This window comes from Meleagris gallopavo, chromosome 21, assembly GCF_000146605.3.
Source record: "Meleagris gallopavo isolate NT-WF06-2002-E0010 breed Aviagen turkey brand Nicholas breeding stock chromosome 21, Turkey_5.1, whole genome shotgun sequence".
NCBI lineage: Eukaryota > Metazoa > Chordata > Aves > Galliformes > Phasianidae > Meleagris > Meleagris gallopavo.
The window spans coordinates 4,441,497-4,451,709 of NC_015031.2; positions in this window are offsets into that span (position 1 = coordinate 4,441,497).

The window sequence follows — 10,213 nt, forward strand, 5'->3', positions numbered from 1 at the left end:
CCTTTCTTCCCTGAGTAGCTTCATCCTGAGCAAAACCACTTCGCTGATCCACATTCAGTATCAGGCAAGATAAAAAAATTAGAAAGGCAGGCAATGCTTAAGAGTCCTTCATTCCTACAGTTGTTAAAGATCAGTTGCACTTACACCTCAAACAATTATTCCTCATTTTTATCCTCTGATTTTTCCCAGTTTTCTCTGGTGTTGACATGTTTCTATACTCCATCGCTAAGTAGAATTGCTGCTCGCTGTTGAACAGATGCTGCTGTTCATGCCTGCAAGAGGAGAATTGACCTCTAGATGTAGTTTGCTTTGTTTTCGAAGCATTTTCTTCCTTTTAGATGAAAGCCATCAAATTAAAGCAATCTATTTTTTCCCCATTTTCAGAGCATCATAGAACACACAAACATAAAACAGTATGTTTAAACACCTTTTCTAAATCAAGTAAAAACCATTCCGTCTTGACGGCAACCAAAACTGATAGCTCTTCCTACACATTATGAACACAGCAGATGTTAAGAAGTTGTTTAATCTTGTTTAGAATGCTTGAGGTAAAAAGCTGTGGCTTTCAAATACATACAAAGAAGGTCAAAGAACTAAAATGCCTTGAAACAGTTTTGCTCAAGGGCCACTGGGATCTGAAGTGACCTCTATAATTTCTCAAGTTCCCAAACTTCATTATTTTAAGTCCGCTTTTCCCTTTTGATGTTTCTACTATGCAGAAGGTGGGTGTTGCCTTCAGCATATCTAAAACTTTTAAGCATTTTTGATTTATTCTCCTTGAAAGGTTCATCTACCTGAGGCTGAAGCTAATGATTGGAGATCCATTGAAGTGTAGACTTACTATAATTACATTCGCAACCCCATCATGAGGACAGCTTTACAGTTTCTCCTGGATGTTCGAGAGCACAGTAACCCCTCTCAGCCTCAAAACCACAGAACTATTTTATAGGAGTTACTGTTTTTTAGAAAGTTTTCTCTTGTTCTACAAAAGGATATTGGATCTTTACATCAGTTCATTCCCTATGGACAACATCTACAAGAAAATGTCACGAGGCTGATCCGATTCCTTTTGGAAGCACCACTGCCCTACTGCTACCAAACTGGACTCACAAACACCAGAGGAATTGGACTTGATGTTCCTTGCAAGTTTGCTTCAACTCGGGATACTCTATTTTTAAGGAAGATTATGGCAGAGAGCCTTCACATTATAGCTTTTCTTCTAATGAGTCTGTTGGATCTCCTAGTAAAACTAAACCATTTTCCATAAGCATTTTCATAAATCCATTGTTCTTAATTTTATAGTACGGATGCATTCTTTGATATTTCATCTCAGCCACAAAAGAAACTCAAACAATTCATCATCCAAGATCAATTTGGTCATTGACTGAAAGCAAGGCTAACTTCCTGTATTTATTCTCATGTTTAAAGTTCAAAAGTACCAACTGGACATTTTTTGACAGCACGAAAGTCTACCCCTCTAATCCTCTCTGCTATTACAGTGCTGCTCATCTTCACTTGACAGAGAATGATCGAAAAATGTTCTGCAAAAAAGGTGAGAAAGTACAGGATTTAACTCAGGTATAGAATGTAACATCAGCACGAGAGCTGGAAACTGAGACAAAGCTAGAGGTGACAGAGGGCTCCTGTGAATATGCATTGCATATCATAAAATAAGGGCCCGACCTGACGTGGTGAAGGCAACAAGAAAATTTCTTACCCTAGCAGGCCCTGTACAAGACCCTGCAGCACAGCTCTGGAGGAGACTGCATTTGTTCTGAATCTTTTCCGTAGGGATGTGCTGTCAGTGGATTCCCTTCCCTGAGCAAAGAATAGACAGACCAAGGAGAAGGGTCACAGCCTCCTGCGCCTCCAGCACTTCGCTCGGGGCCAGGACGAGGCAGGAGATGTCAGTGTGGTACGTGCTTTCATCAGGAAAATATACCAACTCATCCTCTCTGTTTGCCTTCTTAGAAAAGAGGTGGTCAGGCATTCAGCCCTGCCCTGCAGACAACTCTTCTGCAGTTTTAACACTCACACAATCCTCTTTGTTCTCGTACCAAAGCCTGCAATGTGCCACGACCGCTCTGGGACAGGGCATCAATCTGCCAAGCACGACTGCCCCAGCATCCATCCACAGCTCTGCTGGCTCCTGACTGCAACCCAGAGAGGCCACCATGGTCAACAACAAGAAGGCTGTCTTCCCTTACTAGAGAGGGAGACAGAGCTCAAAAGGAGTAGCACCTTTAATTACAAATTATTTGTCTACGCTAACTGCAGCCAGAAGGCATTATTATTAACACACTTTTTTTCCAGTCAGACCTTAATTGCCTCATTCAAGCCAATGAAGTATGCTATGCTCAAGTTACAGTTCGTTCTGATAACACTAAAAGGGGGAATTACATGAACTCCAGTGTACCTCCCTGCTTTCTCATTTTGGAGGACCTAGCCTGAAAGGTAACTTTTCTGAAAGACATTACCCATTTTCCTTCCATCCACTTATTGGAAATAACACAGATATCATCGCTCCTGTCAGCTCCTACGAAGAATGTTTAAGGAGACATGGAAGAAGTTGCCTTTCAGAATCCATCCTCTGTTCACCTGGTTTTCTTTTGATCTATCAGTAGCCAGCATAAATTAATTCTAGGAAGGTGCATACAGATCTATTGCACTAATTGGCAATTAGCAGGGAAATGTGGTAGAGTCTACGAGGCTATTAAATATAGACCCACTCCAAGACCAAGACTGGTTAAGAAGGATTCTTATTTTCAATTTCTAATGCTCCCAAGTTAGCCATTTTTACACAAGGAAAAAGATTTATCTCCACATTATACAAAATAAAATAAAAAAGTAAAATAAATGTCTAATTCTCATCCTAGCCCTTGCCCCAGCTCCCAAACACACACCACAGCTCTGGGGTTGCAGGTCTGTGCACATCCACCAGTGTCATGTATCCAGAATAGCTCTCCTCAGTTGAGATAACACTGAATACTTTGGACAGAGAAAGGCAGTCACACATCTACAGCAGTAAGGGATCTCTAGTCAAACCATGACAAATTTTACCTTTATTTACATTAAAGAGTGTCCAAACGGTGCTTAGTGATGGCTCATTGGCACTATGGGAGTTCTTTAAGCAACAGAGCCTTCACCACACCTGAGGAGACAAAGAAGTTATTCTTATAGCACTGTACCATATACTTTGATGTAGCTTTGCAATTGCTCTGAGAATGGATTTAAAAGTGCTAAGATATTGTAAATGTAATGAAAGATGAGATTTATAGTGTCCTGGAGTCAAAGTATCCATGACAACCCTCTGCTGTGCCACAGGACTCATAGTCTAGTTTTTCAGTATTTGACTTAAAAGTGACTTTTCATAAGATGTGAGGTCCCAGAGAGATTTTTCTCTTAATCCCCATGGATTTCACTGCCTCCAGCCGTAATGGAAGACAGCATCCACAGCTGCGGGGCTCCCCACTTTCTGCTAGTCTCAAGAGCATTTAAAGCTTTAAGATCTACTTAAATTGTTCCCAGTTACAATACACAACCAGCTGCCACGAAGGATGCTCAAATAACCCACTAGGTAGAAAGCAGACCAAAACTCCCCAAACTTGTCTAGCTAGAGATCTGTGAGAACTGCACCACTGCAGCAGCTCATGAGTTCAACCAGCACAGAGCCCCAGTTGACATAAAAACTTTGACAGTCCCAGGCATGGTACAAGCACACCAATACACATGCCCTCACTGCCTTTTAGCAAGCCCTGTTTTTCTGGCCAACTACTATGAACTGAGTGCAGTGGTGTATCTGTTACGTCTTACCTGTCCTTCCCTTAAAGAATTGCTCTTTACTGCCTATCATTTGATGAGCATCTAATGAGCACGCGTTGAAGCTCTTCCTTTGAAAACTCATGGTGACACAACCATAGGTCAGATCATAACTCTGCAACTTCGATCCATTACTAATTTTGTTTTCCAGAATGATCTCATGGCACAAACCTCTACCCCAGCCAACTACAGCTGCTGTTGCTGTGTGAATAAAAGTGGTCTTTCTTTTTTTCTTTTAATTTTTTCCCCGTTTTTCCCAGTAGTGATCATTTTAGTACACAGGCTGGTTCTTTCTGGTATTTTGAATGTGCACTATTGTTTTGACCACATACATTATTCACGAGCTTTTGACTTTTTAATTGTAAAAATAAACCCTTATGGATTTTAGGATTGCCAGCTGTCTTAGGGCTCAGTGCTGTACTGTTTGACAAAAGAGCTCCTGTTTCCAAGCCCTAACTTGTCACTTAAGTATTTATTGTATTGAAGACGTGGAAGAAGTCCCACTGAGGCCTATGGAAGCAAGTATTCACTTTAATTTAAATATTGCTCAGGTGCTCTGACTGGGACAACTCTACCCCTACACATTAGAGATCAAAGTTTTAAGAGGACTGGATTTAAAGGATCCTAACACTTAAAAGTCATATTGGCTTGATTCTCACTCTACTACAGGTACCCCGAAAAAGCACCACACCTCTCTGAGAACGGGCTAGTAAGAGAATGTAACACTGCTGGTGATGCTCAACATCTGCTCATCAGATGGACAGCAGTTTCTTCTGCTTGGACTGAGATTCTCTGTCTGTGGAGACACAACCTGAAGAAGCTTTGGAAAGGAAACTGTAAGAAAGATGAGGTTTACACGAGGAGTGGGACAATGAGGCTCAAACGAAGTGAGCACCCTCACCCATGGAAAAAAAATGGGCTTTCTTTGACTGCAGGTAACCAGTGGTTAGCAGAACAAAAAGCACCAGGAAACCAAACTGACTGCTCAGCCGTTCCACCTGATCAGAGTAATCAGGTCCTCAAATAGGCAGCAGGAAAAAACAATATTCCTACCAGACCTAACCTGATTGGCATGTATAGACACAGCTCTCAGTATTTTGGACAAAACACTGCAAGAAAAAAAAACAACAAAAAACAAATGTAAGTTGACAATGTTTTCACCATATCATAAAAAAATCTGTAAGCTTGGCCATATTTCATAAGTTCTCTCCATTGAGTAAGAGGCTTTCTGTGCTTCTTCTCAAGTTGCAAATTAATGAAAAACAGAAACAAAAACCTTTTAAATAAAAACGTTAATCCTTCTGTGTAGTTGAAAATTATCTTGAAGAGCAGGTTTTAAAAACTAATAAGCTCTTAAAGCACAAATGATTTTCTAATAAACCTCATTTAAAATTAAGTGAATTTTCTAACGGGGATACAAGTATTTTGAGACTGACTAATGGCAAGGAGGTAAGGAAAAAGGAAGTTTTCATACAGGAGTCAATTGAGTGTTTTTACATTCAAACTAATACAAGGTCAGTTTCCAACAAGTGTGCGGGCAAATCAAAGAAAATTTCATGTACATGCATTCCTTAAATCTGTAGGCGATCGATTTAATGCATTTTGCTTCTTTATTCGGTTGTAGCTAAGAACATGCTAGCATAAATAAAAGACATGACCTCAGTAATGGCTTCATTAAAAGTAAAAACACAAGGTGAGTGTTGTAAGTGATCTTTCTTGCTGACAGTATTGAATTTATACTAAATACTGAAGACGGTTACATAAATCTACTCCTTCTTTATAAAAGGGTTGCCTGCTATAGGTTATTCTTTCTCACCTATTCAATTTAGTTTTAAGACATGATACTGGTGTAGTGGCCCCCTGGGTTACTGCAGACGCAGCCTGAAACATCTCGCTGTCAGGACCTTCCTTCTCCTTCACATTTATTTCATACCTCTCCAGATTCGCCTTCCTTCTGTCTTGAATAATTCCTCTCCATATTTTTGTTCTTCAAACATTTATAGTGTATTACATTCTGTCCCTTCCTCCATTACTCTCAGAACCTTCTAGAAATTTTCTTTACTAATCGAATCCTTCAGGCTCCTGTTAATTTCTTAGCTACCCTTCTCTGACCATCTCCTCAATTACAATAGCTTCACAGTGGTGGAAGTAATCAGAATGTAATTTATTTGGGGTGCACTTATGTAAATACTTTATAGATAAGCGCAGCCAAGTGGATTAAGTAGAGTTCATGTAGGTAATGAATTCAATTCCAACACATACAGATGCTTCGCTCTCACCAAGCACAGGAGTTTTGTACAAGACTTGCAGAGCTGGACACAGCAGCTCTGGATAAAGCAGTGTTGGGGGCAGTGGTCTGAAGAACAGAACAGTGCAAAAAGTTGTCACCTGGTGGTTTCTTTTCAAGGCCACTGCTGTGATTCTTACACTGTCACTGTATGGGGTCTTGTTCCTCTAAGACACCGTGAGCTTTAGAATAGGAATTCCAGGAGCTCTTTGCATTCAAGCAAAGAGTGTGAATGGATCCGTGGGGGAAGAAAGCATAAAGTCTACATCATCCTGGCTGTTATAAGCCCTGGAGCTCTTCTGTGGATGGGAGCCTGGAATTCACAATAACCAACGCAATTCCATTCCTCTCTCTAGAAGAGAGGATTTACATCCCTAGGCTGAGAGCCTCCTCACATGCCCTCTGTAGTTCAACTTTTGGCACCTTGTCCCCATTTCCAATATCCACCAGGTATCTTTCATGCACAATGAAATCCAAGGGTCGTACAAGAAATAAATTCCTTTTTAAAAGAGATTTTTCAGTGTTACTGTAAAAACAGGTAGTTTTTTTTTCCCCCCCATAGTCACCTGTTGCTCTTCAGTAATGTCAGTCAAGCCAAGAGCAAGACTAGATATAATAGGACTGTCTGCAAGTCCTCAGCTAGATGGGGACTTCTGCACCAAAATCAGGCTGCAGTTCAGCCTGTGCAATCCATGTCAACTGCACAGCACTTTTCACCTAAATAGGTCTACTCTCCCTCCTTGGTTGTTTTCCTTCTTGATGTCACTGGACATGCTTGTGCTCCTTGCACAATGTACTGTTCATATTTCAGGATGGCTGAAATTACAGGGCTAGGAAAGTATTTGTCATATGCAGAAGTTCACCAAGTTTGCCTCTTGACCCACAGATCCTGGAAACATATTCGTGTCAAGTTCTCACGAGCTGAAATTCTGCATTCTTATCCATGTACTTTCCTCAGCTGTTTAAAACAACAACAACAACAACAACAAAAACCCAAACAACACATTACACACACCAAAATACTTTCCCTTTCACATATCCACCCAGTGCCTGGAATGCAGCTTTTCCCAGAACAAGCAGAAAGAGTTCCCAGATTTATTTTACTAGATTAATTCATTTGAAATTTTACTGCTAGATGATGAAGAAAACAGTTTTGCTCTTAGAAAGTAAGGGTGAGTCAGATGGTCGCAAGAGTGTGAAAAATCACTGTTCCTGACAACATTCAGCAATGTCCACAGGGGTTTTGGAAAGCAGGCTTGGCAATGAGAGCAACACGGGGAGCACTATCACACAAGAGCTGACTGAAATATAAAAGCTGGTTTCTGCTAATATGAACCAGCTGGCTTTATCCTTGTCAAGAATACCATGCATGGTTGGCCCACAGCGTACTGCACAGTGATAATGACCAGTCCATGCCACCTGTAACACCAAACGTCACATATAAGGTTAGCTCTGCAGAGGTTTAATTAACATGAGAAATCAGTTTTCAAACAGAATGCAGGAGTTAAGACTTCTCTAGTTCCTTTATCTTCTGTAAGCATTCTATTTTATGTAAGGTACTTTTGATACAAACCAGCAAAGAAGGAAGTTCTAAAAAAATTCACCCTCTCCATTCAGAAACAGCTTGGCCTTCAAAATAATTCAGTATCACTTTTCATAATGATTTCAATCATTCAGTTCTAGTTCCAGTAGGGAGAAAGAAAGACAAACAGAACAAGGGGAAGAGGGACGGGTTAAAGGGAAAAAAAAAGTAGTACTTTCACTGTTGATTTTGTTTCACTGACCATGAGAACTTGGTAACTGATGAGATGGGTGGTTGTACTGCAGAGGATTTCTGTGGGAGTGCAGTGCAGCCAAAGCTGTGGAAAGCACTGAAATCCCACAGGCAAGGCTCGAGGTCTCCTTGCCTTCCTTGCTTTTGCAGCTTTGGCTCAGCTTGCCCAAATAAAACAGCAGCACTGACGGCCCCACGTGCACCCTTAGTTGTACACTTTTAGCACTCTGCTCACTGCATCTCACAGCTTTACACAATTCCCAGCCCATTAACATTTTCTCCTTCTCCATAGATAGGAGATAAATCCCTTCCACAGATTTACACCGAGCTCTGCTTTCAATTCCTGTCTGGTGCCCACCTACAGACACCAGCTATCACTTTCAATTCCTCCTTCTGGACTACAGCTCCTTATAAATATTTTCTGAAACCCCATCTCAAAGTAACACCCTGGAGACAGACTGGTCAGGTTAAAGCTCCAGCCAGTCCACCAACCAACATCCCTATTACTGCAATACCCCAACCCTGGCTGTTGTTACCCTCACGCACCTCTCTAGAGTGTTAATACAAAATCAGACCTGAGGAATGTATTTGGAACACTTGTGATGAGTGTACCCACTCACTTACATGGGAGACTTAATTCGAACTGCTTGAAGCAGAATAAATTCTAGGAGCAGAGATTAGGATACAGCAACCTTCAAATAATCAGCAGCTCAGAAATTAAGACTTTCACATCAAATGTAGAAGAGGAGAATTTCAGTTCGGCCTTCCAAATAATGGCATTTGATCTCAACAGCTATTTCTAATTCCTGAATTGTTTTTAAAGCCATAAATTGTTATATTTCTATCTACTAAATAAAAGCTACTAGACTGTTTTTTAAAACGTGGAAGATATAAAAGAGCTAACAGCAACTAAGGAACTTATAAAATAAACACAGTTCTACCACGAAGCAGCCTATAGCCACAAACATGATATCCATCATTTACACCTGCATTCTGCCTGTCAGACTTGTTATTTTTCAGCTGAGAAGAGCCATGTAAAGGTAAGGATGCATATATTATGTAGTGACCTGCACAAAGCAAGAGCAATAAAGAGGAAAAGGAGTACATAGCATGGCCAGGAGAAATCAGATCAGAAAGTTAGAGTCTTAGAAGTGCAGGAAATATAAAAGCAGAGAAAAAAATTGATATTGCTGACACTTTTCCAGATTAAATGTATCTGGTACATCTGACTCTTGTTGTCAAATGGAATAAGAAGATATAAAAGGAAACAAGATATGACATCCATTTACGTTACTGCACACACCTAGGGTAAGGCTTTATCTGCTCCATGGGTGAAGACAAAATACGTGCTCCTTCATGCTTACTACAAGCATTGGGAATTGTCTAAATCCACTGATATAAAAAAATCAGAACCTGTTTCGGGGAGTCAGAAATGATTCACTTACACGTAAGTAATTTGACCCAGAAGATGAGAACCAGCAAAGCATTCACTGCAACACTATCTCACGTACTGAAATGGCTTGGTTTTGACTGGTTTTCTACTATCATACTTCATTACTTTGAAAAACAACCGCTCCATGCTTCAGACATGTAGGAATGCAACTGTGGCTATAAGAGTTTCTTTAGGATATCCTGAATACCTTTGGGACATATAAAAAGAATTCATCTGATAGCAGTGGATTCAGGCGACTATGAGAAATCATAAATTTTCACTCAACATCACTGGATAGCTGTAATAATATTGTGAATATTACAGCATTAACAGCGTTGCTTGCTTTCCCAACACAAATCAGAACAGCCACCAGAAAGCTCTGCTGTACAAATCCTGGCCCTTCCTCCCTATTTCACCCACTCCAAAACTTGAGCAAATTGGCTCACAGGCTCCAGCACCAGCCCCAATCCCACCTTTGCATTCCCTGCCACTGCACAGAGCCAGAAGCAAGCATGCAGAGCAAGAGCAGGCACGCTGCAGGTACCACAGACGGCAATCTTAGAGCACAGGGAGCTTACAGCAACACACCACAGCCACATTCTGGGCCATACCTGCATCTGACAGCCAGCAGTCACCTCTCCTGCCTTGGCAGACACCCTGACACCAGCGTGGCTCACTAGAGTGACAGCCTATCACTTAAGTCCAATTTCTACAGCAGCTATTAGTTGACTGCAGGCTAATGGGGAAAATTATATCAATTCCTTTATAAGTGCTTTCAGATTCATAAAGACATAAAAGCTAAGAAATTATTACCACTAGAGAAGACGGATGATCTTTGGATTGCTCTGCTTTTTGCCTGAATCCGTGTCCTCAGAAAAGTTCCAGTATGTGACAGAAAAAA